Source organism: Mauremys reevesii, linkage group 3 (assembly GCF_016161935.1).
Source record: "Mauremys reevesii isolate NIE-2019 linkage group 3, ASM1616193v1, whole genome shotgun sequence".
In the NCBI taxonomy this organism is placed as follows: Eukaryota; Metazoa; Chordata; order Testudines; family Geoemydidae; genus Mauremys; species Mauremys reevesii.
This window is the reverse complement of record NC_052625.1, coordinates 183828690-183855909: the sequence shown is the minus strand read 5'-3', so window position 1 is coordinate 183855909 and position 27220 is coordinate 183828690.

Here is a 27220-nt window from a genome sequence, read left to right as displayed (position 1 = left end):
AAATTAACATTAATCTTTGTGTGTGCCTGAGCCACAACAAAAACTCATGGGAGTTGTATTTCTGGGTGTCTCACATCCCCATTCTCCCCTATGGACCATGCTCCCCAACTGAAATCCATCCCCCATGATGCACTGCAAATCCTCCTGTGACTGAGCCACCACTGTGCTTCATGAGAGATAGGGTTAACAGGCTAAAATGTTTCCCTCGAATTATTTCATCCAGCCCTAATAAAGATTTTAGGATTTGGTCCTACATGCATATATCAGTTGCTTCACTGAAATAAAGCTACTACCTGGACAGACAACTGCTGGGCAGACAATTACAGATTATTGTTCAGTATAGACAATATAAGGCATGTTGTTAGCTTACCATTCTTTAAGGGGATTTCAATGACCTGAGCTGCAGGACGAAACGGTCCAGCAGTAAGACGCCACATATTCAGACCCCATTCCCAGCGTATGAGACTAAAGAAGAGGTTTTCCAGACAGAAAGCTATGGTTTAAGGAATTTGAGGTGGGAAAGTAGACCTTCCTTTTGATAGGAATCCCATCCAAACCTCTTCAGACTGCAGGACTCTGGCCTGGGTTCATGAAATATATATAATGTTGGGAGATATGAAAGGCTTCTTGAAGTTCTGATAATAGACAGGGACTGGGTAAAAAGCAGCTTGGAAAAAGTGGTTCTGGGAAAAGAAATGGTGAACAATGAAGGTGGCTAACATACCTTCCTTTAATGCAGTGTTTCTCAACCAGGTGTAGGCATAGTGAAGTCAGTACAAACTAAAATTTCATACAGACAATGACTTGTTTATACTGCTCTATATACTATACACTGAAATGTAAGTACAATATTTATATTCCAATTGATTTGTTTGATAATTACATGGTAACAATGAGAAAGTAAGATATTTTTTCAGTAACAGTGCGCTGCAACACTTTTTTATGTCTGATTTTGTAAGCAAGTCATTTTTAAGGGAGGTGAAACTTGGGGACTTGATTTGCAAGACAAATCAGATTCCCAACATGGGGTACAGTACTCTGAGAGCCGCTGCTTTCATGAATATGATGTGTGCTTACTCAGAAGTCCCTACGAACAGTAAAGCACATCATGATTCATAACACATGCATTTATATTACATTTCACAAACCTTTGTTATTATTCTGACCTCACTGTCCCCACATTCCATATGGTTTGGCCACAGCTGAAGTCCTTCTGCTCACTTGCTCCTGTCTGATGCCACTTGCTGCACCAAAAAAAAGCTCTCCCCCACCCCGACATCTCAGTCCTCTTCAATCAATGAAACTGGCAAATGGCGGAGGGGAGCCGAGCGAGATGAACCGCTGCAACTTTATGCCTACTGCTATACACTGCACTCTTCCAGTGTGTGCTTGGAAGCCCCAGGAGGTATTGTGCCTCCCTCAGCTCTCCCACAATTCCCAATACAGGATACCAGCAAAAAGGCACAGTCAAGCCCCAGTGAAGGGCTTTATAGTTAGAGGAGTGGGATTTTCAGAAACACTTAGCATTGGCTTACTTCTGCTCTCATTGACATCAGTAAGTGGGAAGCAGAGGTGCGGGGGTGCTGCAGCACCCCCAGGTTTTGCATCCAGCATCCCTCATGCCAGCCTGCATCCCTGCTGCCCAGGATCCCAGCCACCGGCCCCACGCTCCTGACACCTGGGAGCCCGGCTGCCGGCCCTGCTTCTGCCTGGGGGTTTTGCTGCTGGCCCTAGGGTCCCACTTGGCCACCGGCCCCACACCCAGGGGCTCCACTGCTGGCCCCAGGGTCTCAGCCACCGGGCCTGGGGTCCTGGCTGCTGGCCCCGCATGTGGGGTCCCGGCTGCCAGCTCCATGCCCGGGGCTCCGCATCTGACCCTAGCTGTGGCCCCATCCTCCACCACCTTACCCCTGTCCACATCTCTCCCCTCCTGGAGCCACATCCCTGCTCCCAGCCCCAGCTCTAGGAGGTAGTGAGGGGCACGGACAGAGGTAAGAGGGGTGCAGCTCAGCATCTCCACTCCAAAAACTGTTCCAGCTGCACTGTCAGTAAGAACCAACAACTCCTCCAACAGGAACAGAGTTAGGCCAGTGTTTAGCACTTTTGAAAATCATCCTCCTGAGTTAAATATTACTGTATAATTATATGTTTTGCATATTTATTTCAATACACTCATATATATTTGTACAAATTGAAATCAAGTCACTCCTAAGGTTAACCTTGTCTTGCTTGTAGCTAACACAGTGCCCTATTTTGTCAGCTCAGTAGCTGAAAAGCAGGGCAATAACAGGTAAGATCAAAGGACTTAAATAACCTCTGCGGTCAGAATGACAAAATGCTTACAGCCTGGAATAGGATGTAGTCATTAGACTGGGGAAATGAACGATTTTGCTGAATGAGCACAATGGGAACTGATTTGGAGTGAAACAATGGGCCTTCACCTCATTGTAAGATCAGGAGGATTTGCTAGGTACACAGGAACACTGCTCCTTCGTTCTGAAGTTAATACGGGATGAATAAAACAAAGGAAGAAATGACCCAAGCAGAGCAAATTACGAACAAGAACACTGATGGGGTCAGGGCGTTTTGACCTCCAGGGTTAAACAGATCAAAGGGTTTGCTGATTAGTGGAGTTTCTTTTTTTAAATTACCATAAAATTGGCATCTCCACAGTTATTTTATTAGTTACCTTTGCAGGTAGCAGTTGCCCATGTGTATCAGGCAAAATCATTAACGACAAGTGGTTGAGTTTCCTTTTTAATCTGCTAAAATAAGGTGTGTGAATTGCAAGAAAAGAAAATCTGATGAATGCCTATTCTGAGGATAATGACATTCACTCATTGTATAGACTAGGGGCCTGATCCAATGTCCATTGAAGCCAATGGGGAAAGCCTCTTGTTCACTTCAATGGGCTTTGGCTCAACCCTTAAGAGAACCACCCCAGCTAATGCCATCTAATAACTGGCACTTTCCATTATTAACTCTCTTGACCATTTGAAAGGAACAAATAAATGAAGACATCAATTTAATTGCAGAAGGTGGATGCATGCATTTAAATAACAGGGATTTTTATAAAAAGATTTGTCCAATTGCAGAATTCTGTCTTAATACAGTAGAACCTCAGAGTTACGAACACCAGAGTTATGAACTGACCAGTCAACCTCACCCCTCAGTACACAATCAGGCAGCAGCAGAGATAAGAAGAAAAAAAAGCAAATACACTACAGAACTGGTAAACGTAAATACCAACAAAATAAAGGGAAAGCGGCATTTTTCTTCTGCATAGTAAAATTTCAAAGTAGTATTCAGTCAATGTTCAGTTGTAAACTTTTGAAAGAACAACCATAACATTTTGTTCAGAGTTATGAACATTTCAGAGTTAGGAACAACCTCTATTCCCCAGGTGTTCACAACTCTGAGTTTCTACTGTAATACTTTGCAGTTGCATAGCCCTTTTCACCCTAAGGAGCTCCAAACACTTTACCAGCATTAGTGCACTGTTGTTTACACCACTCCTGGGAGGCAGGTTCGTATTACTATCCCCATTTTACAAAGAGATGAGACATTTTCAAACTCAGATTCCTAGAATTAGGCATGTAAATCAATAATTAGGCACCTGAGTTTAACAACATTGGCCTAAGTGACTTGCGGTGACCCAGGAAGTTATCAGCAGATCTAAGAACATCACCCAGGAGCCAGTTTTGTGCTGCAACATAGTGTTCTGTGCCACTCCACCAGTGTAAAGCATCCTTACTGCGGGATAGCAACCCACAGAAGGATTACCCAAATGTAGGCTCTCCAGCACACACCCCAGGTAGGTAAGTATTATCCCCACTTTAGTATTATAGTTATTCCCTGTGATGGCACATACCCAGAGTAACACCTCCTCAACAGCCTATTCCACCCCAGCCACCAATGTAGGCGGCATGGCTGTAGAAAAGGGGCATAACTAGGGCTGCAATGTGCCCTGGCAAAACTTAGGTGCTATCTTGTCCCATTGGGGTCATTGGCAGCTGGTTCAAATTAGAGCAACCTTAAGGTTGGTTCAAGTTAGAGCAACCTTATGCAGCATGACCAGTCTGACACACAGCCAACCCAGTACCGGGGACCACAAAAGTGGCCTTAAGTCTGAGTTGCATTGCATTGTGTGCTGATTGGCCACACCCAGGAACCTGCTCCCAGGAGCCTTGGTTCTGAATCCTTTGTTTTATAATTATTAGATAACCTCTTAGGCATGAAATCATTAAAAATTCCGTGTTGTACATGCTTTTATTGTCCCTGTACAGATATGCTTTGTTATATACTTTTTAGATAGCTGAAAAAAAAATCCTCTCAAATCATGTTGAGGGTCATATCTTCGTATCTCCCAGATGTTATTCAGCATATGTTTTGTGAAGAGTTTGTGGGGAACTGCATGTGTACTTGGCTGCTACAAAAGACCAAGATATTTTCCAAGCTACAATTATAGCAACTGAAAAACAGCAATGCACAAAAGTCCCATTGCAGAGCAAGGGATCTATCTTGTTGAAAGCCAAAAATACATCTGGATTTGCTTGACCTGATGTTGTCAGAATCCTGATGTGTTTTTGTCTTCCCTCAAGAAGTGACTGCTGTTTTGTGAGTGAGTGCATGTCACCAAGTCAATGTATGGCTTTAGATAGGTTTTGTTTAAAGGAAAGATGCATGGGATTGAGAGCTGTTGTCTGTAGAACTCTATGCACCAGCATGCCAGTAGTTCCTATTACTAATAATCCTTTGCTCTACTGGCAGATCTGGAATCAGTGGGTCTGCCTGTGGAATGGATGGACAGATCTGTACATCTTCAATTCTTGGCCATGTTCAACTAATATTTTAGCCCCATATCTAAGGCTGCAGTGAAAGAGGAGCAGTGAGAGAGGAGTGGATAATCCCTTTAATTTGGAAAGCACATACAAGATTTATTACAAAGGACATTGTAGTTGACATATGACAGAACACTGATTTCAATGGGGCTACACTGATTTACACCACCTAAGGATCTGGTCCAACATGTAGTAGTATGAGAATGTAGTATGTATTTATGTACAAATAGTACCACCTGACTGTTCTCTCTCTGACAGTCTTCACAGTATGAGTCATATGAGGAGAGTTGGTTAGTGGGGTCACAAACCAAATGACTGACCTCAGCTCCACCCACTTACCCATGGCTTATACCTCCACCCCTCATGATGTTATTTTACTTCAAAGGGATGACATATTAATTGAAATGGACATGGCCTTCATTTCAGCCAGAACTGACACAGTAGAATTTGGAAGAGTACACTGAGGCAAATGCACCTTGTTTTGGCCAAATCATACACAGTTTTTGGATGTGGTGAGCAGCTAGTGCGAATTTCTCTTTGAAGCAGAAGAATATGGAGAAGGCCATCACAACATTCAAACTTAGATACATTGTCATTTATGCTATGGATTTCAGATTCACCCTTGGGCTCAGGAACAGTTTTGCTTTTTTCTCTGTTTTTGTATTCTTCTTCAGCACTTAAAGGTATTCTGATATCATGGTGATGGATGAAACCCTAGACAGATACACACTGCAGAATCCAAAGCTGTGTGTGGTTATAAAAGCTTATCCAAACCTCTTTGAACTGAAAATTGGATTTGAACTTCAGATCATGATTTCTTGCACTTTTTCTAGCACTTTGTCTTCAGCCCCTGTAGAAATATTACAGGGACAGACTTCTGCTGGAAGCATAAAAACATGTATTTGGACATTTCAGGCTGGGTTTTAGTGTTGATGGTTCAGCATTCTCATTTGGTCTGAAGACGTTTGCCTGCTCTTTATTTCTGTGTTTATCATGCCTTATAGTGATAGACTTAAGGAGCTCAATCTATGTAGCTTAACAGAGAGAAGGTTACTGGGGTGACTTGATCACAGACTATAAGCACTTTCATCTGAAGCAAATATTTCATAATGGGCTCTTCAGTCTAGCAGACAAATGGATAACAAGATCCACAAGCTGGTTGAAACTAGACAAATTTGGACTGGAAATAAAGCATAAATTTTTAAAAGAGAGGGTAATTAACCATTGGAACAACTTACCAACGGTTGTGGTGGATTCTCCCTCTCTGGACATTTTTAAGTCAAGATTAGATTTTTTTTAAAGACATGAAAGACATTCTCTAAATCAATCAGGAATTATTTTGGGAAGTTTTATGACCTGTTTTATTCAGAAGGTCAGACCAGATGATCACAATGGTCACCACTGGCTTTGGAAGGTATAAATTTCTAATCTCTTATATACCCACTTCCATATATTTTTGTTCATTAAGCCTCCTATTCCCTCCCACTCCATCCTTTTACCTCTGCCTGGTGACTCACCACTGTTGGAGTATCAGGAACTGCAATTCCCCATCTGTATGAAACCCTCTACACCATTGCAAAGATCTTTACAACTATAAACAGACTACTGTAAAGATCTGCTTTCAATATATGTTCCAAAAAAGCAATAGAAATGAAGTGCTATGCAAAACCAAATTTTCATCTGTGGGTGCCTGCTTCCATGATTGGCAGCTGCATGGTGGTGTGACCAAGCTGCTTGCTTGTAAACAGGAGAGACTCTCCTCCCCTCTTTGCTATGCCCAGTATGGGGTTTGTAGACCCCATTATATATCTTCCCCTGCAAGGCTGAGGCCAGGCCTTTGCTGGCATAGGCTACTTCCCTGGACAGAGAATCAGCATTGTGATAGAAACTTCCTGCCCACTTCTGTATCTGAAAGGCATATGGTTGTAGCAGCAGGTACCATCCCATGATCCTTGGGTTTGTGTCTTTCATCACATTTAGCCAGCACAAGGGAGCGTGATCAGTGATTAATGTGAATTAGTTTTCTAGGGGGTAGTACCACAGGGTCTTTATTGCCCATTTGGCAGTCAAGCACTCTTTTTCTGTCACTGAGTATATTTTCTCACAAGGGAAGAGTTTCCAGTTGATGTACAATATCAGGTGTTCTTCTCCACGTATCTCTTGAGAAAGTACAATCCCTAGTCCTAACTCTGATGTGTCTGTTTGTAGTACAAATTTCTGTTCAAAGTTCAGGCTATACAGCATTGGGTGCCTTCAGAGTATGGCCTTGAGTGTTTGAAAGGCACTTTCACAGATGGGTGTCCACAGCACCTGTCTTGGGGCGGCTATGGGTTCTGCTATAGGGTAACAAAATGGGGTATTGTAGACGTGAGGACTCACCCCTGCGGCGCCTCCTGCTGGTGACTTCGGGGAATTAGCTCGATTCAGCTCCGGAGCGCCCTCTGCGGGCCGGTGTTCTGCCTATCCTCTGGCCCCCGTGTCCCTCCCTGGACCCAGTGCCTTTTTACATGGGTGCTGCCCCCTGGCAGTAACTCCTTAGTCTTAGGGTTTCCCCTCCCCAGGGAACCCCCACCCTCTATCCCCAGCTTGCCTCAGTATACGGCTACTGCTAGTCATTGTCTAGCCCCCACGCCCTGGGGCAGACTGCAGTATCAGCCTACTCATCACTGGCAAGGTTGGGTTTGGACCTGCTGCCTTGGACTACCCCTGGGCTGCCCTCTGCAACCCCCAGTACCTATTAGCCCAATGCTTAGGCCACAGCCTGGGGCTTTCCAGGCTGGAGCTCCCCAACTCCTCTGCCTTTCCCCAGCCATGCTTCACTCAGGTACCCTGTGTCCAGCTCCCTGCGGCCAGGCCCATCTCACTCTACAGCTAGAGAGAGACTTCTGAGCTCCTGGCTCCCAGACTCTTTATACAGGCCAGCTGTGGCCTGACTGGGCCATGGCCCAGCTGCAGCCACTTCCCAATCAGCCCAGCTTAGTAGCTCCCATCCACAACCTTCCCCCAGGGCTGTTTTAAGCCCTTTAGGGCAGGAGCAGGGTAAGCACCCTGCTATGGTATGAAACATCAGTAGTAGCCAGCTAAGCCTAAGAAGGCATTCACATGCCTTTTGGCCATGGGAGTCTTGCGTGCCTGTAAGGCATGAACTTCATTCACCAACGGGCAGACTTGCCCTACACCAACACTGTGACCCAGATAATGGGCTTCCTTCCTTTCCTATTGCAAATTTAGCAACATTTGCTGTTAACCCAACTTCCTTCAGAGAGAGGAGAACGGCAGCTACTTTGTCCAGATGGGAGGCCTAAGCCTTACTATAGATAACTACATTGTCCAAGTATGCTGCCACATATTGACTGTGCTGTTGGAGTAAATTAAGAAAAGTAGCTGCCACCTGGTGTAACCCTAAGGACATGGTCTTAAAATGAAATAGGCCTAGCAGTGTAGAAAAAGCTGTCTTCTCCTGGGAATCTAGATTTAAAGGGATTTGCCAATACCCCTTTGTTCAAATCCAAAGTGGTGATTCATTGGGCTTTTCCCAGTTAGTTTAAGACTTCATCCACTCATGGCATGGTAAGCCTCAAATTTAGAAATTACACTCACTTTTCTGAAATCTATACAAAAATGTAGTTAGCCATCTGGCTTTGGGACCAGCACAGTAAGACTCCTCCAGTCACTCTGGGATTCTTCTATTACCCCTAGTTCTAATGAGGTCTTGATCTATTTCTTGACAGCCCCCATCAGCTTGCTGGGGATTGTTCAGAGCCCTTCCTGTATTACCTTACTTGGTTCTGTGTTAATGCAATGTTGTGCTTCCCAGGGAGAACTGAGAATACTTGTGGGAAAGCGGCCACCAGCTGGAGTGCCTGTTCCTTTTGCTTATGATTTAGGTCCTTTCCAAGAGGTACTGAGCTTTCTATTAGGCAGTCAATAATTAAGGGTCCTAGTTCCTATTCCTCAGGATTTGGTGTGATGAAAAGATCTTCCCTGGCTTTCCAGGTTTCGGTAAATTTTCAGTGGTAAATTTCTTGTTCCTTTTTCTTCCCTGGTTGTCTGACTAAATAGTCTGTGGTCCTACTTTCTTTATTACCTCGTAAGGGCCTTGCCACTTGGCCAGTAACTTTGCTTCTGAGCTTGGAAGAAGTAACAGGATTCTGTTACCCAATTGAAAGACAAACATCCGCTTTATTATACTGCCATTGTTGTCCCTGTGCTTCCTGGAGATTTTCTCTAGTGTATGTCGCCATAGCCTCCAGTCTATCACAAACTTTAAAACATACTGCACTTTGTTTTCAGCTCTCGGTGCTTGGCTTTCCAAGGTTTCCTACACCAGGTCATGTATGCCACTTGGTTGTTATCCATATAGCAGTTTGAAGGATGAAAACCCCATTGAGGCTTAGGACACTTCTCTAATGGCAAAGAGTAAAGCTGGGAGTAGTTGGTCTCTGTGTTGGGGATCCTGGTCAATGAATTTCTTGAGCATCCTCATGAGTGTCTGATTGAATTTTTCTCCTAGGCCATCCATTTGTGAATGGTACACAGATGTGTATATTGATTTGATTTTTAATAATTCCCAAACTTCTTTCATCAGCCAGGATGTGAAAATTGTCCCAGTCTCTGTCAGGACCTCTTTAGGAAACCCTACCCATGCAAAGACCTTCAGCAGCTCATTAGCGATAGTCTTAGCATTCGTAGATCAGAGTGGTATGGTTTCTGGGTATCTGGTGACATATGCTCATGTCCAAGGTTCTCTTCACTAGAGGCTCTATAAGGTCAACTCTAATTCTTTCAAAGGGAGTCTCTGTCAATGGTCTGGGTACTAGTGGAGTCCGCAGGATTCCCTTAGGAGCTTTCATTGGCATTCAAGACATGATGAGCAGAAATTTTCAACTTCCTTAATACCCCTGGCCAAAAGTATCAGTCCAGGATCCTAGACTGTGTCTTATCCTTCCCAAGATGTCCCGCAGATGGGGTTGCTTATGCCAAATGCAGTAATTCACAGCAACATACCCGAAGTACTAGCCATTGTGTCTGTATCTCTTGTGTCTGCTTGTCTTGATCGATGTGATATAGCTAGTCTGTCTTAAGAGCAAACTGGGGGCATTGCCATGCCTGTCCAGGATCCACTTCTTCATCATCTGTTGTGGCTACTTCTGCGAAGGCTTGGCTCAAAGTCTCATCTTTCCTTTGCTCCATGTGGAAAGCTGAGAGTTCAGTTAGCTTCTCCAGGTCCAGTTGTGGATGGAATGTCATATTTGGGCCTATGGATGGCCCTTCTCCAGTGTCTTATGTCCCACCAGGGTCAGATCCAGTGTCTGTGTTCTCTAATACGTTGTGTTTGTGAGTCAGCCGGCCATTGCAGGAGCAGATTCACCTCCATAGTTCTCTTGTATATATATGTGGGGAAAGGAGGGAAAATGGGTTATTTGGCTTCCCTTTTCTGCAGTGATGTTTAATTGTGATCCCACTTCTAGTACCATATTATCACTCTCTCTTAGTGTGGTCTTTTGAGAGGGTCTCTGTTTCTCCTGACTGACCTCCTTAGTTAGTTCTCCATCAACTCAGTTCTTGGACCATCACGTCCAGTTAAGTCTATCACCCCTACAATTTTAGGGTTTGCAGTCTCCTTCAGTCTCCTGGCTGTTTTCTTGGAGGCAACCTGGTGCGGGGATGTCACCACTTTGCAATCAAAGGCCTTTTTTCCTTCCCTTCCCTCTCTGTGCTCTTCCCTTTATATCAGGCCTTGTTTTTTTCTATTGGTTGCATCAGTGGGTGCCTGCCTCCATGATTGGCATTTCTCGCAGCTGCGTGGGGATGGGATCAAGCTGCTTGTTTGTAAACAGGAGAGACTCTCCTCCCCCCACTGTCTGTGCTTACTATGGTGTTTGTAGACCCCATTACACAAACCCATTGCAAGTCACCTTTGAGAAAATGTGGCTCTACAATATGATTTCATTTGAAGGATTAGATCAACTTCAGTAATTTGATATAAATAAACACTTGGATATAAATAAAAATATATAGGAGGAACATGAGTTGCTGGGCTGACTCACTATTCTAAAAAGAAAGCAGCCATGCTTCCAAGCACTCTTGGATAGTGTTAAAGATGAACTACCTGGACCCTGACCTATCAGATAATTATATGGTCCCCAGACTAGGAGTGGCAGAAGGTCCCTAAAAGTGGAGGGGCCACCAGTGCCCGAACCGTGGCCCCACCCCTGTGCATCCCCAAGTCCCCTCTCTCGCATTGCCCCTTCCCCCAAGGCACTCGTACCGTCCCTTCTCCCCAAGCCCTTTCCCTTGCACTGCCTCTTCCCCCAAGACCCTGCCCCCTTCTCACTCCTCTCCGCCCTCTCCCCCCATCACTTGCCCTTACAGCCGGTAAAATGTGGGAGGCCCTGGCCATCCCTGTTCTGGCACCTCTGCCACATACTATATATATATGAACACCTCACAAACATTAATAAATCAGAGTCAGGGAAGTATATTTTCCATAATTTACAAAGCCCCAAAGATTGACTCTGGATCCAAATTTTCCTCACATCTGTGGGGAATGAAGATCTGGGGTTGCAATGGAGGTCTGTCCCTAGAAACTTTTGTGTTAACTTTTTCTAAGATGTCATTTACTCTGAGCTTTTTTGTAAGTACATTTGAAGCAGTCTCCCTCCCCCTCCCCATTATCCAGCAATAAATCTTGAAGAACATTTCAATACATGTGTTGAAGAGGCTTTTGTGATACATGATAAGTAAGTTGGAATGAAGAGAGGTGATTAAAAGGTTAAGATTCCATGTGTTGGGATGCCCAGGAGCACATGGTTAGAACATCCTTAGAGATCCTGTGATTACTTTGAAAGAGTTTGGAAAGCAGCCTTTATGGAAAATACCTGGAACTCCTAAAACTGGCATAATTTCAGACCTCGTAGACCAAGAAGGAATTCCTAGTAAAAACCAAACTCCTGAAGGGATCATTTATATGGACATTTCGCGGTTTTGGTATTCAGGAGTCTGGATGGTGTTCACCACTACTTTTTGTTTGTTTGTTTGTTTGTTTCTGTTTCACCCAGAAGGCTTGTAAAATGCTTTGTGATTATGTAAGCCCTACATTTAAAACTAAAGAGAAGCTATTTTCTTTAAAAATATTCCCACCATAACACATGAGATGATCCTGAGAGGAGATCTATCTGGTTGTATCAGCCTTGTATTACTTAGCCATTGATACGATAGCACCCTGAAATATACAGTATGTACCAGGAGACAAACTGAATCTAACAGTGTGATTCAGCCTCAAAACTGGCATCCACAGTGTCTGATACTGAATCGGCTGTTAGAAAATTCCTGGGCCAGCAGCCACACACTGCTGCTGAGTGACTGGAGATCACCCACTTTATTTCTTTCATTTCTTTGGACCAATTTCTACCTCCTATCTATGAGGGGGACCTCTTCTGACTGAAGTGTTTTCTCAGAGAAGGGCTACAAATCTGCCATGCAGTCAAAATGTCTTAAGAAATCCAAACCTTGTGGAGTGCTAGCCATATAAAACATAAGCGCTTTCACCAATAATAATAATAATAATAATAATAATAATAATAATAATAATAACAACAAAATGAAAGTACTGGACTTTTTACTTCAATTCAGTTTATTTCTCTTTTTAAACAAAATTGCAGTTTCATGAAAGTGATGGATGACTTATTAATTTTGAAGTATCGAGTCCCACCCTTATGCTCATATGCTCAAGGCATCTTGACATCACTTAAAAATCCAGGTGAGTCAGTTTAAGATAGCTCACCACGAATCCATCATGCAAATCCACACCCCTACAATCACAATTTCCAACATTCACAGTCTCCCAAAGCCTGAGAAGAAAGATGAGCCTTGCAGAAATTATGGCATTAACAGCATAAACAAGAAAGCTTAGGCCTAACAACTGACACTGCTACTCAGGTTGGCTATTGAGAAGAGGAGTGAGGAAAATGATTAGATAAGTCTTGTGTTTTGGCTCAGTGGATGCTACTGCAGCACAATGGCTGAAGAAGCCTGTGTAGGCCTGTTGGCAGTGGGGGCGGGAGGGTGGGAGAATACAAGAATCCTTGCAACAGTGGAGCCTGCAATCCTGCCCCTCCTCTGCCCCACTCATTCCCTGCCTCTCCAGCACACTGAGTTCCACATACCCTGAAGGTGGTTTACAGTCCTGACAAACCACTCTCTGAAAATCATGCCCCTTTACAGTGTCTCAGGTCCGGCATCCAAAACCAATAAACATTTCCAGGGCAGGAAGAAATGGACTTGGGGATAATATACTAGGTTGGTGCTCAAAAGAGCTGGAGTCAGTTCCTGCCTCATACATAGACTTCCTGTGTGATCTTAGGCAAGTCACTTAATCTGCCTCTGTTTCCCATTTGTAAAACAGATCTACAGCTTTCTTACCTCACCGGAGCGTTGTGAGGATAATCGCAGTGGCGTAGTAGTAAACAATAAGTAGGTAAGCTAAACTCCATATTTACCAAATGAGAAGAGGGTACTGTTTAGCCTCAACTACACTACTGGATAAATGTCCATCAATAACTGTGAGGTGCTCAGATACAGTGCTGATATGTAAGTATCTAGAGAGAGACACTTGACAATGTAAGGCAGTGTGAGTTGCTCCTATACACACAAACTTAACTGTAATAGTATCTTTTTGAGCTCGGCTTCTGTTTATACATAAAGGTGGTAAAAGGTGTAATTATATCCTGTAACTAGGTAGTTGAATTTTGTAAATTTTCCACAAAGCATCGTGACAATTTTGCAAAGAACTACAGCTGGTGGTGAAATGACAGGGACAGGTGAAAGACATATAGGCCTGATTCTCTTCTTTCTCTCAATGCTGTAAACCAGGAGTGAATCCATTGGTTTTAATGGAGTCACAATGGTGTAAAGCTGGTGTGAGAGGACAGCTAAGCTGCATGTCTATTAAGGGGGAGATTTTCAAAGGCAGTTAGGCCTCTCTATAAGAGAATGGGATTTAGGAGCATTTGAAAATCTCCCCCTTATCTGTCTAACCGTGGTGTTTCCACAGTACCTAGCACCTTTGTAGCTAAGCCCTGACACCTGCCATCAGTATTCTGAATGAGGCAACACTGTTTTGTAAGTAAACCTAAGCCCCTGTCAGGATGACTTCATGAAATAAGAAGTTCCATAAATTCATAGCAATCTCCATTTACAGTGCTTTCAATCTAAAACATCCCACTATTTTATCAGGCATTCAAAAAAGGAAAGCCAGTAAATTCAGGGTTTGTACTGTCTTCCTCTTACTCAGAGGGAAATTTCTTGCTGCTTAACCTCTTGGTTTGTTTTATTTTAAGACAGTTACACTTTTCATTATACTTTAAAAATTAGGGTGTTTTCCCCCCCCTTCTCCTTGTTTCATGCAGACCATGAACCCTTTGAAATGTGCTTGCTCTTGTTGCCCACTAGAAGGAGAGGGGTGAATGCCACATATCTAATTGTGTGTCTCCACAGAAACTTTCCTCTAATTCCTCGTTGCTAACCCACATTCTTTAAGTCCTCTGGCCCCTTTCCCAACACTCCTCCTCTGTCTCACAAAGAAAAGAATTTCCTTCCCCCTCCCCATCCAAGGTCTTTTCTCATTTCAAAGCAAGCTACTTGAATGACTATTCAGTGTGTGCAGAATGAGGTCTCTCCACAACACTATGCTATAGTAAAAGCCGTGTGTGCTTATAAAGGCTGCTTGAAGACAGTCCTACCCCACAGTGGCCCAGGCAGCATACACAGCACCCTGACCTAGCCATCTGTATGCAAATCTCCACAGACTAAGTAAACTTTCATAAAAATGTTCTGGCCCCTCTTTCTGTGTGTTTAGCAATTATTAGTGCACATTGGTCCTTTGTGTTATATTATTATGCTTTGTGTGCAGAGGAGACTCCCTGGCACCTGCGTTTGTAGGTGGCAGATGGCAGTTCTTGGCAGCAATACGGAGGTTTTCCTGAATGCAGCTAAGCCACAAACTGGCATCTTTTATTTCTTTATGTGTGTACTGAGGAGAAAGGATTAGTGGTAGATTACTAGTAGCCTATCAAGGCATTTAACAAAAAAACAAAAAAACAAAATCTGGTGAATGTTTTACAAAAGAGAGGGAAAGTGGGGAATACACAGCAGTTATTTGCATTAAAAATTACCAACAGATACCTACGTGTCCATACAGTCATTTGCACACAAACATAAAAATTTCAAATTTTGCTGAAATTTGAGGCCATGTAGATTTACAAGTATTACTTGACTGTTTATAGCACTGCCTACCACATGTGCACATCAAGAGATTTTATGTGAATGCTACATAATTTATAAAGCGCCTTCAGTCCAAAGGATCCCAAAGAGCTGACCAAGTTATATACATTACGTCATTATCAAAATGCAGTTGTCTCTGGGATGGGGGAAGGAACTATGTGGATAGCTGCAGTGGGGCATGCTGCACAACAGTAAGAAGAATGGACATTTTGGCCAAAGACACCCGCTATGGTGAAGGATCAAGTGTGAAAACTGCCCACCCCACAATGGAAGCGCCCTTAATGTCAGGGCCCACCCATGATGTTGAACTTCAGACTGTCCAAAGGCAGAATCAGGCTGCCTGCCAGTGATGTGATGCCCAAAACACAGGATGAAGGCCAATACTGAGGCACATATAAACTTCCACATGCTAAAAAGGCAAGGTGTTTTAAATAAAATGGAGCAGAGATGGACATAGCTGAACTCCAGAAGAAGGGAAGAGGGAATGATATGATGCCTGAGGAGATAAATAGCTAAGAAGGAAGAGGAGCCAGGAAGTTTGCCTCCATCTTTCTCTAGCCCTGTCAGCTCCTGAGACAAAAGGCAGGCTGTGATTTCTAAGAATGGATGTTTCTGTGTCTTATATTATCTTCCTGTGTAACCACATTTCCCAGGCATCTGAAGAGCATCTTAAAAGAGCCTTTTAGTAGTAAGATTTCTGCATATTACATTTTTATGTCATGTTTCCAACCATGCATGATATTTGTCTTTTAAATAGTGTTTAATAAATGCTATCATTCTCTCTGACTCCATCAAATGTGAGACTTCTCAGAACATTGCACACAAGCATATTACCCAAGAGAGAACTAGTCTAGTATAGATGGAGCTGTTCTGACCCCATTAGATGGGCCGACAGGAGAGTGTTTGAACCACAAACCTCAGAGCACAGGGAAAATATTGTCTCATTCCAAGGTAAGCCAGGGAGACTGTACCAGTGCAATGCAACCTTATGTGGCCCTGTGAGAGCAAAGAGAACTAGGGAAAAAACTAGAGGGAGGAGGAGGAAAAAAGAACTGTAACTGAGGGAAAGAAGATGAGGTTGGAAGCCAAAAACAAGCTAAAAAGCTACATAAATAACCAAACATAAGGCAAAATAAACAGAAAACAAAAACAAAAAAAGAATAAGAAGAAACAAAAGTATACAAGGAGAGAGAGAGAGAGATTGAACAGAAAACAAGCTGAGACAAAGGTAGTGAAGATGGGGTACGGCAAGAGGGAATGGTACTGGGATCTCGATTTAATGAAAGGATGAGGAACCAGCAGATTCAGTCCTCTGAGGGCATAAGGGTTCAGTTTCCAGGGGAGACCCAGGAGAGGCACTGTGCCCAAAGGGGCCTGGCTTCCAGGAAGAGAGAAGCCTATGAACTTACCAGAGAGGAGTGCAGTCCAGGATTGGAGTGCAGGGTTGGAGCCACTGCAAAAGCATTCCAGGTCTGTATACCTCCTCTCCAGGATACCTCTGTAGTCTCCCAAAGCCTTTGGGAGTTGCAGACAAAGTAGAGCTGGTCAAAAACTGGTGAAGGGTTTTTGAAGAGCAAAGAAGGGCAAGTTTTTTATTTACAAGCTAGTCCATAAATATGGCAATTCATGAAAACTTCCATCCAAAAAATCATGCCATTTTTCCATCAAACATTTGAAAAAACTGTCAACCAGCTCTAACAGTGAGTTAACCCTGTGAGGTGAGCCTCATGAAGTTCATGTTTGCCTCTCCAACAGGTTTGGTTTTTTTATGGGAAAGGAGCATGTTCCTTTGAAGGACTGAGGCAACATTTCAGGTACATTAATCCAAGATGGCTGCCACTGTGACTTATCTTTGAATTGGGTATAGGCCAGTAGGCTCTCATATCTCAGTGAGTAAGAACTGAAAAGGCTCAGCAAAGTGAAAGTAAAGTTATTCATGCAATAACAAAAAATAATTGTAAACTCTCCCATAGAACCTGTCCTATCCTGCAGGAAATGACTGCGGATTTCACAGGAACTCTTTGTTACTCAGTGGAATTTATCCTTAAAGAAATACCATAGAACAGGGGAATTTTAAGTATTGTAGAGTGAAGGTTTTCATCCATAGGGACAAGTTATTTTGGTATGGTAGTTATCATGCTTGCAACTTATGGCTGGCAAAGAGGAAATCTAACCAACAACATATATATTTTTTTATAATGGGTCCGTTAATGAATATATCACTTGAAAAAATCATAGAATCATAGAAGATTAGGGTTAGAAGAGACCTCAGGAAGTCATATAGTCCAACCCCCTGCTCAAAGCAAGACCAACCCCAACTAAATCATCCCACCCAGGGTTTTATCAAGCTGGGCCTTAAAAACCTCTAAGTATGGAGATTCCACCACCTCCCTAGGTAACCTTCCAGTGCTTCACCACACTCCTAGTGAAATAGTTTTTTCCTAATATCCAACCTAGACCTCCCCCACTGCAACTTGAGACCATTGCTTCTTGTTCTGTCATCTGCCAGCACTGAGAACAGCATAGCTCCAGACTCTTTGGAACGCCCCTTCAAGTAGTTGAAGGCTGCTATCAAATACCCCCTCACTCTTTTCTTCTGAAGACCAAATAAGCCCAGTTCCCTCAGCCTCTCCTCAGAAGTCATGTGCCTCAGCTCCCTAATCATTTGCATTTCCCTCTGCTGGACTTGGTCCAATTTGTCCACATTCTTTCTGTAGTGGGGGCCCCAAAACTGGATGCAGTACTCAAGATGTGGCTGCACCAGTGCTGAATGGAGGGGAGTTATTAATTCCCTCAATCTGCTGGCAATGCTCCTACTAATGCAGCCCAATATGCCGTTGGCCTTCTTGGCAACAAGAGCACACTGTTGATTCATACCCAGCTTCTCATCCACTGTAACCCCCAGGCCCTTTTCTTCAGAACTGCTGCTTAGCCAGTCAGTCCCCAGCCTGTAGCAGTGCATGGGATTCTTCCATCCTAAGTGAAGGACTCTGCAGTTGTCCTTGTTGAACCTCATCAGATTTCTTTTGTCCCAACCCTCCAATTTGTCTAGGTCACTCTGGACCCTATCCCTACCCTCCAGCATATCTGCCTCTCCCCGCAGCTTAGTGTCATCTGCGAACTTGCTGAGGGCGCAGTCCATCCCATCATCCAGCTCAATGATAAAGATGTGAACAAAACCGGCCCTAGGACTGACCACTGGGGCACTCCGCTTCATATTGGCTGCCAACTAGACATTGAACCATTGATCACTACCCATTGAGCCCAATGATCTTGCCAGCTTTCTATCCACCTTATATTCCATTCATCTAATCCATACCAAAAGCTTTACTAAAGTCAAGGTATATCACGTCCTTCGCTTTCCCCTTATCCACAGAGCCAGTTATCTCATCATAGAAGGCAATCAGGTTGGTCAGGCATGACTCTCCCTTGGTGAATCCATGTTGACTGTTCCTGATCACCTTCCTCTTCTCCAAGTGCTTCAAAATGGATTCCTTGAGGACATGCACCATGATTTTTCCAGGCACAGAGGTGAGTCTGACCGGAGTCTCCTTCTTCCCTTTTTTAAAGACGGGCACTATATTTGCCTTTTTCCAATTGTCCGGGACCGCCACCAATTGCCACGAGTTTTCAAAGATAATGGCCAATGGCTCTGCAATCACATCAGCCAACTCCCTCAGCACCCTCAAATGCATTGCATCCGGCCCCATGGACTTGTACATGTTCAGCTTTTCTAAATAGTCCGTAACCTGTTCTTTCACCACTGAGGGCTGCTCACCTCTTCCCTACACTGTGCTGCCCAGTGCAGCAGTCTGGGAGCTGACCTTCTTCTTGTTGCTAACATACCTGTAGAAACCCTTCTTGTTACCCTTCACATCCCGGTCAATAATCTTTACAAAGATGAAGATTATTGATTTCACATCAGTCAATAATATTTATAAATACTGGTCTTGAGCCAACGATAGAATTTGGGGAGCCTGTGGTCTGTGTTAGATGAAGCTGTTATATAAAGCAGATGTTCCTGCTCAAAACAGCCTGAGGTGCAGCACCCTTCTGGGAAAAAACAGCTGGGACATTGTACTTTTATTATTATTAATTATTATTATCATCATCATCATCATCAGGCCTAAGAGCCCCTATTATAGTACAGGTTCAGTGCTAGACATCGTTCAGACATGGAACAAAATGACAGGCTGGGTTTAAATATTAATTTTCCTTCCAACAATTCCATAACAATTGTCCAGTGCAGCTTTCACAACATACGTCAGAGTTTAGTTTAGTTAAGGTGTTTCGAAGTGACTCAAAATAAATTTGGTAGTGGAGGTGGTGAGTTTGATTCATATTGGCTGTTTCGGGTATTTTTCATCTTTTCATGGATTTTTTTTTTATTTCTCAAATGTCAGTTTAAAAAGGTGCTTTATTTATATAAAAAAGTTGAAACAAAATATTTCTAAACACAATGGCTGAAAGGATATGGTTCAAGATAGCAGTAATGAAACTTTTCAACTCTTTCAAAAATATTTTTTTCAACCAAAACAAATTGTATTTTGCCGAATTTGATCCCCATTAAATCAATAATTTTTTTGTACCTGAAAAATGCTTTTTTGATGAAAAAACTATTTGATGGAAAAAAATAATTGCCCAGATCTAAAGCTAGGAGAAACTGGAAGAAATTCGGTGGGGGACCATAAAGATGAGAAATGTGTTTTTAGTTGCTGGGCTATGATTTATATTAATGATGGGGCAAAAGGAGGGTCCTGCAGAAAGCTATTTGTATAACTATTTTTTTTAAAGAAAGCATACGAGCTCCTTTTTACTGAATGAATTCATTCACCACATCTTTGTTCAATGTTCATATTTTTATTGCTTTCTCTGAATCAGAGAACTACAACTGTAGTAAGTATTTAAAAATCTGAAAAGCTTATACTGGCAGCCAGAAAAAACCCTGAGCTTGATTCTTATAGATATTTGTATTCTGGAAACTCTATTTCTATTGCACACAATGCACAATTAGAATGTGGAACTCCTTGCCACAGGAAATCATTCAGGACAAGAACTTAGTAAGATTCAAAAAGAGACTGGACATTTATATGGCTAACAAGACAATCTACCATTGTTATCATTAATAACAAAAATTTTGCAAAGGATATTAAATCTCATGCTTCAAGGTTAGAGAAAATCTCAAACTATTAGAAATCAGGATGCAATCTAATGTGGGGAGTCAGATTAGCCCATATCTGCCAACTGCAGGGTTTTTATACCTTCCTCCGAAGAATCTGCTACGTGCCATAAATTGGAGACAGAATACTGGACTAGATGGACCTGGGGGTCTGATCCAGGCTGGCAATCCCTATATTCATCTGTCTGAAAAGTCTGAAAAAGGTTCTATTGAACTCATACGTTTGCTTTACACACACACACACACATACAACACACATTTCATTTTATTCTCTCAGCATTAAACATCATCCTATTTTCTTATCTAGATATAATTTACTGCAATCACCCTTAAAAATTAAAGTCATTGTAATGAGCTAGATAAATAGAGACATTTCTTTACCACTCATATTTCAATCCCTAAATTGCTCAGGGTTTCTTAGAGTTCAAAATCTGAGCAATTGCTCATTCAATGCCCTGACTTTCATATGTGTGTGTTTATCTGGATATTTTATGGGTAACATTATGGGCTGGATGTTCCAGTCCTCCCCACAGAAGGCTCAAACTGCCCCCTTGCAAGATGCATAAAGTGGCTTTTCCTTTAAATTGAGCTAGAGATCTTTATGAATCATCTGTCTAGAGCAGGGATCGGCAACCTTTGGCATGCGGCCCACCAGGGTAAGCCTCCTGGCGGGGCGGACCAGGCCAGTTTGTTTACCTGCTGCATCCGCAGGTTCGGCCAGTCGCAGCTCCCACTGGTGGTTCACTGCTCCAGGCCTATGGGGACTGCAGGAAGCGGTGGCCAGCATATCCCTCGGCCCGCGCCACTTCCCACAGCCCCGATTGGCCTGGAGCAGCGAACCACAGCCAGTGGGAGCCGCAATAGGCTGAACCTGCAGACCCGGCAGGTAAACAGACCGGCCTGGCCCGCTGGGGGCTGACCCTGGCGGGTGGTGGGCCAAAAGTTGCCTTTCTCTGGTCTAGAGATCTGATCAAAAGGCCCTTGAAATCAATGGGAGTCATTCAATGGACCATTTTGGTTCAGGCCCTGGATAATCTCATCCAGATATGGTCCAATATGAACATATATTCATGCTTCAAAATGGAGCAGCATTTTGCAAGTGGGATGGAAGAAAAAGAGAAGACAAAATCATAGAGAAATAATAGGAACATTTAACTGAGCAAGTAACTCTCTGTAAATGATCAACTTAAGTTAAAACAAAACGTCACTTTCACACCCTGCTTTAGAGATAAAACACATACAAAGTTTAAACAAAATCTTAAGTGAATCATTTAAGAAACAAACCACTGAAATGCTTCATGTCTTCTGTTTAATACTCAGCACCACTAGTTCTTACTGAACTCAAACACCTCAGAGAAGGCTTTCAGCATCTTGCAGGGTTGGGCCCATAGCAGTAGAATTTCAAAGATGACATTTTAAGTACACAAGTAGGGGCACTGACAGGCAGATCTGCTGAAGCAAATGCATACTCTTACTTTCACAAGTGTAGCTGAAACACTGGGCCTGTAGGTGTTTTTGAACCTACTGTAAGTTACATGTGGAGATGGTCATCAGATTTTCAAACTCTTTTGTATTTGTGATTGTACATTGGTCTACAACCCCTTGCTCATTTATTTTCATGTCCTCTGTTCTTTGTGCTTTTCATTAGGATCTGATTCAGTTCCTGTTAAAGTCTATGGAATTCAGTGGGAGCTGAATCAGGCCTGGAAAAAAATACAAAGCAAGCCATGGAGAGATTAAATTTATCCAGTTCTTCAGGGGATTTACATTGAATATCGAGTTCCTGTACAGAAGATACCCACTTCCAAGTAGAATTGTTAGGCTGCAGGTTGCATAACCAAGAAGAGAATTATTAGCAAGTGAATGGCTTGCCAACTACAGAACCAGTTTCTCCTCCCTTGGTTTTCACACCTCAACTGCTAGAACAGGGCCTCATCCTCCCTGATTGATCTAACCTCGTTATCTCTAGCTTGCTTCTTGCTTGCTTATATTTACCTGCCCCTGGAAATTTCCACTCTTGCATCCGACAAAGTGGGCATTCACCCACGAAAGCTCATGCTGCAAAACATCTGGTAGTCTATAAGGTGCCACAGGATTCTTTGCTGCTTTTACAGAACCAGACTAACACGGCTACCTCTCTGATACTTAGCAAATGAAAGCAGACAAGGACTGGAAAAAGATCTCAGGGGAGAATGAAATATATCAGGGAGGTGGAGAAAGCTTTAAAGATGAGTTTGAATGAAAGAATCTTTGGTTATAGGAAGGGCCCACCATGCCTCTGTTGGAACTAATGTAACTTTGCCCCATGTTATAGCATCATACTAGATGTCAGTACAAGGCACCACATTTAAATATTGAGAGAATATTGAAAGAGCATGTTCCTAATGAACCCAAAATCTATAATAAAAATTGAGATACTTGCTTAAGCAGATGAGTACAAAAATATGGCCCCAACTCTTAGATAAATCATACAACAGTATATCCACAAACTTGAGGCTTATGAAGTGTAATGGATTTTAAACTGTTACTTTGGCATTCTTCCTTTAAGAGGCATTAACTCTACTGATCCAGAGACAGATTGAGGGCAACAGGAGGATATGTGAGGCAAGGTTCATGTTCATCTGAGATATGTAGCGTTTACAGTGTTTTAAACAATAATGTTCTAAGGTTGATTTTTCAGCCTGTCTCAGTCACTATCTCCAGTCAAGACTCTTGTGTAAATGGGGTTTGTTCTACCCCAACAGAGTGTCTATTGTAACTTTGGGCCACCTGTTAGACAGCATGAAGTGTTGCTTAAAAAAAAATACACAATAAGCAGATTGTTTGTTACAGTTGTGCAGAGACAACTGTATTAGTGTTCTTCACACCATATGTCCATATAAACAGAGCTGCAGTGAGCTATTCACCAGAAATTCAAAGGGTGGTGAAGAAGCTTCTCTTAAAAGACCCTGGCTTTGCAAGCCTCAGTTCACCTGGTAGGGTTGCCTCAGGATTGCAATTGCTTAGAATCAAAAGAGAAATATTCCTTCTGAAGTCTATGTGGAAAGTTTCCCGCTAGAAGCAAAAGAAAAAAAAAACCTATATATTTTGGCTTTTCAGTAGTTCTGCCAAAAGGAGGGGGGGATATATTTTCCTCTCACAGGGCTGTTTGATTTATTATCACTCTAAGTAAAAGAAAAAATCAGATCACTCCCTCGTTCAAATCTCTATGCCACCGTGAGTGTGGAAACTAGGTATGAAGCGTAAATTCCAAATGTTGTCACATGACATTTTAGACTCAATCTTATCCATGGTTTTAGCAGTCCGGGCTCTCAGTGAAAGGAGACTGAGCCTGTGAAAGTGTGAAGTAGAACAATACTGTGTTGTAATAACACCTAAACACCCTTTTATTTATTCATTTATATGGAGGGGTTTGTGTGTGTCTGAAATAAAAATGTCTCTTTTTGATTTGGTAGGGGAGGGAAAGGAAGTTGTATTGGAGTAGAGGGTCAGTTGGGGATGGGAAAAACCCAGATATCACAATGATAGGATGTGACATGGTAAAAGAACCAGATTAGAATAGACTGTAGTGGAGTAGAGAGCTCTTCTAACAAGGGACAAGGATATGCAGATCTTCAAGCTTGGGGCTCATAGATTCATAGATTATAGGACTGGAAGGAACCTTGAGAGGTCATCGAGTCCAGTCCCCTGCCCTCATGGCAGGACCAAATCCTTTCTAGACCATTCCGGATAGACATTTATCTAACCTATTCTTAAATATCTCCAGAGATGGAGATTCTGCAACCTTCCTAGGCAATTTATTCCAGTGTTTAACCACCCTGACAGTTAGGAACTTTTTCCTAACGTCCAACCTAAACCTCCCTTGCTGCAGTTTAAGCCCATTGCTTCTTGTTCTATCCTTAGAGGCTAAGGTGAACAAGTTTTCTCCCTCCTCCTTATGACACCCTTTTAGATACCTGAAAACTGCTGTCATGTCCCCTCTCAGTCTTCTCTTTTCCAAACTAAACAAACCCAATTCTTTCAGCCTTCCTTCAGAGGTCATGTTCTCTAGATCTTTAATCATTCTTGTTGCTCTTCTCTGGACCCTCTCCAATTTCTCCACATCTTTCTTGAAATGCGGTGCCCAGAACTGGACACAATACTCCAGTTGAGGCCTAACCAGCGCAGAGTTGAGCTCAGCTGTGAGTGCCTTATGGGGAGCAATGAGGCATAAGGAGACCCCACTTACCCACATTGCTGGAGGCTATGTGGAAGGAGAGCAGTTGTTGTCAGGTGTTGGTGGCAAGGGAGAGGCAGGAAGCAGGAAGAGCTTTGGCTCCACTCTCCCAACATACCAGCTCATGCCCTAGATCTGGTGCAGCAGGGGAGTAATTCGCTCCAGCAGAGAAACTGGTGCAGCTTACTCCCCTTCTAGAGCAAGGGCACAGAACCACAATGTGAAACTCAGGGTCACCCTCTGGTGACTGCCTTGCTTCCGGAGCAACACAAGTCTGCACAGCCCTTTATTCAGGCTGAATTGTTAGCCACAATCCAGCCCGCAGAAAGGCTCAAAACAGGAGGATATTTGAAATCTCTAAAAACAATCTCTATGGTCAACATGTAGAATATGCCTTGCTATGAAGTCAAGGATGGGAGTAGAGGTGGTTGGACCTTTACAACAATTTAATTTATTTATTTTTGTTGGAAAATGACAATTCAATGAAACTAAAACTTGTCATGGAAACATATTGGTTTCGTCTAGGGTGGAATTTGTGGTAAAAAACAAAGAGAGAGTGAGGACCACCCCAGAAATAACTACAGCAATTATATGAGATGTGGCAGACTCAAGTTTTAAGTGCCTAGTCTGACTCAGGCAGAGCAGGGACATGGATGTTGCTTTCCCACATCAGTGCTCTGCCCACTGTGCAACTGGCTATTCAGGGGGCTCAATCTCTGTTTATTTTGTGAAAAATGTTGAAAGTTCTTGGTTTCATTCCACACTGAAACAGAAACAAATATTGAAACATAGACATTTTTTTGCTAAATGAAATTCTTGTTCTCCAGCAGGAGAGGAATTCCAAGGAGAATTTTACTTACCTACATGGCACAAAAGCACCTCAGCAAATTATTTCCTAACAGGTGTAATAAAAGTTGGCCTTAGAATTGAATCCATGAAAGTAGCATAGATTGAATATGTCAGCTCCAAACATAGCATGATTTTATCTTTATTTTTATGTACTTATTCTGGGGGTGGGCTTTTTCTGGTAAAGCAACTGTACAGGTTTCTTCTATGTTCGAAACAAAAACATTATGAACCCATCTACTATCTTTTCTGTTTTCAGCATGGTCTTTCTGCAGCAAGGAGCAGCATTAAAAAGATGATTTTTTAAAAGGTTCTGTTTCAAGGTTAGTTAAACCACATTTTTAAATAAATTACCATGAAAGCTTTTTCCCTATGCTAGTTTCTTTCTATTAATACAATGAATGCCAAGCCTCCCAATTTTACACATTATGTGAGATTATTTTTTGAATAATAACATTTTAAATCCATAATATTAGCACCATTTTTTTTCATTTTCAAGTACTTGTGTAATCTTAGTACTGTTCTGTCTAATATCTTGAAACCATTTTCTGTGTTTCTTCAATTGTATTGTAGGAACATTTCCATATTAAGATGGATGTTAAAAATCATTATTTATCTTTCTGGGATTAAATAATTCAGTGTTAAGTGTGTCTTGCTCTCCCTTCAGAAGGTACCCTCCTAGATCTGTGTTTGGCATCACTTTGGGTGGGTGTTAGAATTATTATTATTTGTATTCAGAAGTGCTCCTGAATGTCAGTCCTATGCCCTACCCAAAAGAGCATCCTCCCTCTCTTACTAGGAATTATCTCTGGCACAGGTGAGGTTCTCGATTTCAGCAGTTCAAGAAAGGGACTTTCCCACTGGGGGATTTTGTTCCCATATATCTTACAGCTAAACTGCCAACTTAAAAACCAAATTAATTATACATGCTGCTTTATTCATAAGGAGTACACAGACTATACCTGCAATCCTAACATTATCACATTTCAAGATGTAAGCAGGTTTGGCTTGGTCATATGACTTGAAAAGCAGACTTCCAAGGAACACCTACATGCTACATGATGGGGCATTGCGAATTCAGTAGGGAGCACTCTTTTCAGAGTGTGCTCTTAATCAGGTCCCCAGGATGTTGTTAGAGGGCCCTGGAAAGACCCATATTTTCAGTTGAGGAGTCCTAACCAGTTAAGCGTACTTAAAGCATCCATAGTACTTTTAGGAAGATGATGGTGAGCACAGTTTAATTTGTGCAATTGCACATTGACTACAGGAATTCCCTGTCATTTCACTTGATTACGTTATTCCTCACTACTTGTTCTAACCTGTTGTGTATTGCTGTGTGTTAAACACAGTGGGTGAAGCTCTTTCTCGAAGTAGAACCAGATCTTGAGCTCGTGTAAATCAACATAGCTCTAAGAAGCTACACTGATTAATATCCACTCAGGGGCTAGTCCATATTTTAAAAAGCTATAAAGTGATTTATGATGAATTGCACTGTATACATATACTATAAGTTGTTATTGACTGTCTCAATAGCTTCCACAAGAAAAGCTTGTATTCAGGTTTCATGTTAGGGTGACAGAAGGCTTTCCCAGGAGTCATGCTGCTCTTTTAAATACTAAAGCACATAGCTACGGAAGCAAAGCATCTAAACTGCAACTGACTGAAGTCATTACTCTGACTGAAGTAAAAAAGGTCAGCTACTGCAGTAATCTCCTGCTGTAAATCTGCTAGAGAAGCAACACACCAGTAGTACTATGCATTTAACAATATTGTCAGCACTAGGGTACTGATTTCCTTCTGCCTCATCAGTATTATCAACAGCATTAAATGCTGCATTCTTGGAAACTTTTGTAC